We start from the raw sequence: 7,500 nt of genomic DNA, 5'->3' as shown, positions 1-7,500 counted from the left end.
ACAAAGTGAATGAAGTGTGCCCAGGCCCAGAGCTACTTTGCTGGGCATGACTGTGTTTGACCTCTTGGGCCTGGAAGTCTGGTAGTAGTAGTAGTAGTAGTAGTAGTAGTAGTAGTAGTAGTATGATTTAAAGGTACAAAGTGAATGAAGTGTGCCCAGGCCCAGAGCTACTTTGCTGGGCATGACTGTGTTTGACCTCTTGGGCCTGGAAGTCTATTTCTAGGCTTATATAAAGGGTCAAACTTCTTGAAGTGTGCCCAGGCCCAGAGCTACTTTGCTGGGCATGACTGTGTTTGACCTCTTGGGTCTGGAAGTCTGGTGGTAGTAGTAGTAGTATGATTTAAAGGCACAAAGTGATTGAAGTGTGCCCAGGCCCAGAGCTACTTTGCTGGGCATGAATGTGTTTGAACTCTTGGGCCTGGAAGTCTGGTAGTAGTAGTATGATTTAAAGGCACAAAGTGATTGAAGTGTGCCCAGGCCCAGAGCTACTTTGCTGGGCATGACTGTGTTTGACCTCTTGGGCCTGGAAGTCTGGTGGTAGTAGTAGTATGATTTAAAGGCACAAAGTGATTGAAGTGTGCCCAGGCCCAGAGCTACTTTGCTGGGCATGAATGTGTTTGAACTCTTGGGCCTGGAAGTCTGGTAGTAGTAGTAGTAGTAGTAGTAGTAGTAGTAGTAGTAGTAGTAGTATGATTTAAAGGTACAAAGTGAATGAAGTGTGCCCAGGCCCAGAGCTACTTTGCTGGGCATGACTGTGTTTGACCTCTTGGCTCTGGAAGTCTATTTCTAGGCTTATATAAAGGGTCAAACTTCTTGAAGTGTGCCCAGGCCCAGAGCTACTTTGCTGGGCATGACTGTGTTTGACCTCTGGGGCCTGGAAGTCTGGTAGTAGTAGTATGATTTAAAGGCACAAAGTGATTGAAGTGTGCCCAGGCCCAGAGCTACTTTGCTGGGCATGATTCTGTGACCTCTTGGGTCTGGAAATGTGGTACTTTGAAGGATTAAAAGAGTGAAACGGTCTGAAGTGTGCGCAGGTGTAAAGCAACCTTGCTAGGCATGAAGGTGTGACCTCCAGGGCCTGGAAGTCTGGTGGTAGTAGTAGTATGATTTAAAGGCACAAAGTGATTGAAGTGTGCCCAGGCCCAGAGCTACTTTGCTGGGCATGACTGTGTTTGACCTCTTGGGCCTGGAAGTCTGGTGGTAGTAGTAGTATGATTTAAAGGCACAAAGTGATTGAAGTGTGCCCAGGCCCAGAGCTACTTTGCTGGGCATGACTGTGTTTGACCTCTTGGCTCTGGAAGTCTATTTCTAGGCTTATATAAAGGGTCAAACTTCTTGAAGTGTGCCCAGGCCCAGAGCTACTTTGCTGGGCATGACTGTGTTTGACCTCTGGGGCCTGGAAGTCTGGTAGTAGTAGTATGATTTAAAGGCACAAAGTGATTGAAGTGTGCCCAGGCCCAGAGCTACTTTGCTGGGCATGAATGTGTTTGAACTCTTGGGCCTGGAAGTCTATTTCTAGGCTTATATAAAGGGTCAAACTTCTTGAAGTGTGCCCAGGCCCAGAGCTACTTTGCTGGGCATGACTGTGTTTGACCTCTTGGGCCTGGAAGTCTGGTAGTAGTAGTAGTAGTAGTAGTAGTAGTAGTAGTAGTAGTAGTAGTAGTATGATTTAAAGGTACAAAGTGAATGAAGTGTGCCCAGGCCCACAGCTACTTTGCTGGGCATGACTGTGTTTGACCTCTTGGGCCTGAAAGTCTATTTCTAGGCTTATATAAAGGGTCAAACTTCTTGAAGTGTGCCCAGGCCCAGAGCTACTTTGCTGGGCATGACTGTGTTTGACCTCTGGGGCCTGGAAGTCTGGTAGTAGTAGTATGATTTAAAGACACAAAGTGATTGAAGTGTGCCCAGGCCCAGAGCTACTTTGCTGGGCATGAATGTGTTTGAACTCTTGGGCCTGGAAGTCTGGTAGTAGTAGTATGATTTAAAGGTACAAAGTGAATGAAGTGTGCCCAGGCCCAGAGCTACTTTGCTGTGCATGACTGTGTTTGACCTCTTGGCTCTGGAAGTCTATTTCTAGGCTTATATAAAGGGTCAAACTTCTTGAAGTGTGCCCAGGCCCAGAGCTACTTTGCTGGGCATGACTGTGTTTGACCTCTGGGGCCTGGAAGTCTGGTAGTAGTAGTATGATTTAAAGGCACAAAGTGATTGAAGTGTGCCCAGGCCCAGAGCTACTTTGCTGGGCATGATTCTGTGACCTCTTGGGTCTGGAAATGTGGTACTTTGAAGGATTAAAAGAGTGAAACGGTCTGAAGTGTGCGCAGGTGTAAAGCAACCTTGCTAGGCATGAAGGTGTGACCTCCAGGGCCTGGAAGTCTGGTGGTAGTAGTAGTATGATTTAAAGGCACAAAGTGATTGAAGTGTGCCCAGGCCCAGAGCTACTTTGCTGGGCATGACTGTGTTTGACCTCTTGGGCCTGGAAGTCTGGTGGTAGTAGTAGTATGATTTAAAGGCACAAAGTGATTGAAGTGTGCCCAGGCCCAGAGCTACTTTGCTGGGCATGACTGTGTTTGACCTCTTGGCTCTGGAAGTCTATTTCTAGGCTTATATAAAGGGTCAAACTTCTTGAAGTGTGCCCAGGCCCAGAGCTACTTTGCTGGGCATGACTGTGTTTGACCTCTGGGGCCTGGAAGTCTGGTAGTAGTAGTATGATTTAAAGGCACAAAGTGATTGAAGTGTGCCCAGGCCCAGAGCTACTTTGCTGGGCATGAATGTGTTTGAACTCTTGGGCCTGGAAGTCTATTTCTAGGCTTATATAAAGGGTCAAACTTCTTGAAGTGTGCCCAGGCCCAGAGCTACTTTGCTGGGCATGACTGTGTTTGACCTCTTGGGCCTGGAAGTCTGGTAGTAGTAGTAGTAGTAGTAGTAGTAGTATAGTAGTAGTAGTAGTATGATTTAAAGGTACAAAGTGAATGAAGTGTGCCCAGGCCCACAGCTACTTTGCTGGGCATGACTGTGTTTGACCTCTTGGGCCTGAAAGTCTATTTCTAGGCTTATATAAAGGGTCAAACTTCTTGAAGTGTGCCCAGGCCCAGAGCTACTTTGCTGGGCATGACTGTGTTTGACCTCTGGGGCCTGGAAGTCTGGTAGTAGTAGTATGATTTAAAGACACAAAGTGATTGAAGTGTGCCCAGGCCCAGAGCTACTTTGCTGGGCATGAATGTGTTTGAACTCTTGGGCCTGGAAGTCTGGTAGTAGTAGTATGATTTAAAGGTACAAAGTGAATGAAGTGTGCCCAGGCCCAGAGCTACTTTGCTGTGCATGACTGTGTTTGACCTCTTGGCTCTGGAAGTCTATTTCTAGGCTTATATAAAGGGTCAAACTTCTTGAAGTGTGCCCAGGCCCAGAGCTACTTTGCTGGGCATGACTGTGTTTGACCTCTGGGGCCTGGAAGTCTGGTAGTAGTAGTATGATTTAAAGGCACAAAGTGATTGAAGTGTGCCCAGGCCCAGAGCTACTTTGCTGGGCATGATTCTGTGACCTCTTGGGTCTGGAAATGTGGTACTTTGAAGGATTAAAAGAGTGAAACGGTCTGAAGTGTGCGCAGGTGTAAAGCAACCTTGCTAGGCATGAAGGTGTGACCTCCAGGGCCTGGAAGTCTGGTGGTAGTAGTAGTATGATTTAAAGGCACAAAGTGATTGAAGTGTGCCCAGGCCCAGAGCTACTTTGCTGGGCATGACTGTGTTTGACCTCTTGGGCCTGGAAGTCTGGTGGTAGTAGTAGTATGATTTAAAGGCACAAAGTGATTGAAGTGTGCCCAGGCCCAGAGCTACTTTGCTGGGCATGAATGTGTTTGAACTCTTGGGCCTGGAAGTCTATTTCTAGGCTTATATAAAGGGTCAAACATCTTGAAGTGTGCCCAGGCCCAGAGCTACTTTGCTGTGCATGACTGTGGTTGACCTCTTGGCCCTGGAAGTCTGGTGGTAGTAGTAGTATGATTTAAAGGCACAAAGTGAATGAAGTGTGCCCAGGCCCAGAGCTACTTTGCTGGGCATGAATGTGTTTGAACTCTTGGGCCTGGAAGTCTGGTAGTAGTAGTAGTAGTAGTAGTAGTAGTAGTAGTAGTATGATTTAAAGGCACAAAGTGCTTGAAGTGTGCCCAGGCCCAGAGCTACTTTGCTGTGCATGACTGTGTTTGACCTCTTGGCTCTGGAAGTCTATTTCTAGGCTTATATAAAGGGTCAAACTTCTTGAAGTGTGCCCAGGCCCAGAGCTACTTTGCTGTGTATGACTGTGTGACCTCTTGGCCCTGGAATTCTGGTGGTAGTAGTAGTATGATTTAAAGGCACAAAGTGAATGAAGTGTGCCCAGGCCCAGAGCTACTTTGCTGGGCATGACTGTGTTTGACCTCTTGGGCCTGGAAGTCTGGTAGTAGTAGTATGATTTAAAGGCACAAAGTGATTGAAGTGTGCCCAGGCCCAGAGCTACTTTGCTGGGCATGAATGTGTTTGAACTCTTGGGCCTGGAAGTCTATTTCTAGGCTTATATAAAGGGACAAACTTCTTGAAGTGTGCCCAGGCCCAGAGCTACTTTGCTGTGTATGACTGTGTGACCTCTTGGCCCTGGAATTCTGGTGGTAGTAGTAGTAGTAGTAGTATGATTTAAAGGTACAAAGTGAATGAAGTGTGCCCAGGCCCAGAGCCAGGCCTGGGCAGCAGGGGGCGCTCCTGGCCATGCCCAGCGAGTTTCGTGCGAATCGGACCTGGTCCGGAAGAGATACGAAGGGAAAACTCATTACTCGTCGGGGTGGCACATCCAGGCTCTCGACCCTCCCAAAGCGTCCGACCAGGGTGCACCCTGCCGGGCATGGTTAGCCGCCAGCCCCCTTCCTGGAGGTCTGGTTGGCACGGGGTTTTGATTTATCGGTTTCATATCTCTGGGCTCCTTGGGAGCAGAAAGTCGGTTGAGGGCCCTTTGGAAAGAGCCGGGGCTGCCGTTTAACGCTGTCCAAGCGGCAGGCGAAGCGCACCCACCGTTTTTACGCTATGATTTTTTAAAACCGCCGGGGCGGCAAACACAGGGCCGGTCGGGTTTGAAGACGAATATCTCTTCGGCCCTTGGGAGGAGAGAAGCAGCGCGGGTCACCTTTGAACGCGCTCGCTGCCAGGAACGTCTGGCGTAAAAGTTTCGTGGGAATCGGACGTTCCTAGGCTGAGAAGCGAGCGCCCGCCCTCGGGCGGTCGGGGGCCCCTTTCTCATTCCCCGTCTGGGCTAAAAATACGAGGTCGGACCCGATGGACTCGGGAGACTGGAGAGTACCAGGGAGACCCTGGAAGCAGGCGACCCGACCCACGCTTCGCTGTCTCCTCGGCCCTCGGGAGTAGAAGCGCGGGGACGGTGGCGTGGGCAGCAGGGGGCGCTCCTGGCCATGCCCAGCGAGTTTCGTGCGAATCGGACCTGGTCCGGAAGAGATACGAAGGGAAAACTCATTACTCGTCGGGGTGGCACATCCAGGCTCTCGACCCTCCCAAAGCGTCCGACCAGGGTGCACCCTGCCGGGCATGGTTAGCCGCCAGCCCCCTTCCTGGAGGTCTGGTTGGCACGGGGTTTTGATTTTTCGGTTTCATATCTCTGGGCTCCTTGGGAGCAGAAAGTCGGTTGAGGGCCCTTTGGAAAGAGCCGGGGCTGCCGTTTAACGCTGTCCAAGCGGCAGGCGAAGCGCACCCACCGTTTTTACGCTATGATTTTTTAAAACCGCCGGGGCGGCAAACACAGGGCCGGTCGGGTTTGAAGACGGAATATCTCTTCGGCCCTTGGGAGGAGAGAAGCAGCGCGGGTCACCTTTGAACGCGCTCGCTGCCAGGAACGTCTGGCGTAAAAGTTTCGTGGGAATCGGACGTTCCTAGGCTGAGAAGCGAGCGCCCGCCCTCGGGCGGTCGGGGGCCCCTTTCTCATTCCCCGTCTGGGCTAAAAATACGAGGTCGGACCCGATGGACTCGGGAGACTGGAGAGTACCAGGGAGACCCTGGAAGCAGGCGACCCGACCCACGCTTCGCTGTCTCCTCGGCCCTCGGGAGTAGAAGCGCGGGGACGGTGGCGTGGGCAGCAGGGGGCGCTCCTGGCCATGCCCAGCGAGTTTCGTGCGAATCGGACCTGGTCCGGAAGAGATACGAAGGGAAAACTCATTACTCGTCGGGGTGGCACATCCAGGCTCTCGACCCTCCCAAAGCGTCCGACCAGGGTGCACCCTGCCGGGCATGGTTAGCCGCCAGCCCCCTTCCTGGAGGTCTGGTTGGCACGGGGTTTTGATTTTTCGGTTTCATATCTCTGGGCTCCTTGGGAGCAGAAAGTCGGTTGAGGGCCCTTTGGAAAGAGCCGGGGCTGCCGTTTAACGCTGTCCAAGCGGCAGGCGAAGCGCACCCACCGTTTTTACGCTATGATTTTTTAAAACCGCCGGGGCGGCAAACACAGGGCCGGTCGGGTTTGAAGACGAATATCTCTTCGGCCCTTGGGAGGAGAGAAGCAGCGCGGGTCACCTTTGAACGCGCTCGCTGCCAGGAACGTCTGGCGTAAAAGTTTCGTGGGAATCGGACGTTCCTAGGCTGAGAAGCGAGCGCCCGCCCTCGGGCGGTCGGGGGCCCCTTTCTCATTCCCCGTCTGGGCTAAAAATACGAGGTCGGACCCGATGGACTCGGGAGACTGGAGAGTACCAGGGAGACCCTGGAAGCAGGCGACCCGACCCACGCTTCGCTGTCTCCTCGGCCCTCGGGAGTAGAAGCGCGGGGACGGTGGCGTGGGCAGCAGGGGGCGCTCCTGGCCATGCCCAGCGAGTTTCGTGCGAATCGGACCTGGTCCGGAAGAGATACGAAGGGAAAACTCATTACTCGTCGGGGTGGCACATCCAGGCTCTCGACCCTCCCAAAGTGTCCGACCAGGGTGCACCCTGCCGGGCTAAGAGAACAGCCAGGTGAACCCTGGAGGTTCCGAACTCCAGACCCCTGGACCCGACGGCTCAGTCCGCCTCAGGTGCACTACAGAGGTCCTCGGGCTGTCCCTGAGTGCATTAAAACGGAAATCAGAATTACTCCCCCGGGTGGCACTTCCAGGCTCTCGACCCTCCCAAAGTGTCCGACCAGGGTGCACCCTGCTGGGCATGGTTAGCCGCCAGCCCCCTTCCTGGAGGTCTGGTTGGCACGGGGTTTTGCAAATAGGTCCCGTCGGGTATATGGGAGAGCAAAGAGAATCAATGGGGTCCAAGCACTAAATTCATCCAGTGGCGTTCTCTGGAAGCCCAAGGGGAGTCCGAGGGGTGTTCGGCCGGCAAGGGGAGCTCTCCCTCGGACACATGATCAAACGCCTGTCCCCTACCGGAAAGTGGTGTGCTCTGGATGCCCCCCCCCCCCCCATCCCCCGAGGGGGGTGCTTATCCCGCGAGGGGAGCCCTCCTCGGGTTAAGTGAACCATCATGCCGATTCCCCTATGGAAGTGGGCACATCCAGGCAC

Source organism: Electrophorus electricus, unplaced genomic scaffold, assembly GCF_041902795.1.
Source record: "Electrophorus electricus isolate QZ-2024a unplaced genomic scaffold, ASM4190279v1 Scaffold95, whole genome shotgun sequence".
In the NCBI taxonomy this organism is placed as follows: domain Eukaryota; kingdom Metazoa; phylum Chordata; class Actinopteri; order Gymnotiformes; family Gymnotidae; genus Electrophorus; species Electrophorus electricus.
The sequence above is the reverse complement of the archived record's forward strand: the minus strand, read 5'-3'. Positions refer to the sequence as shown.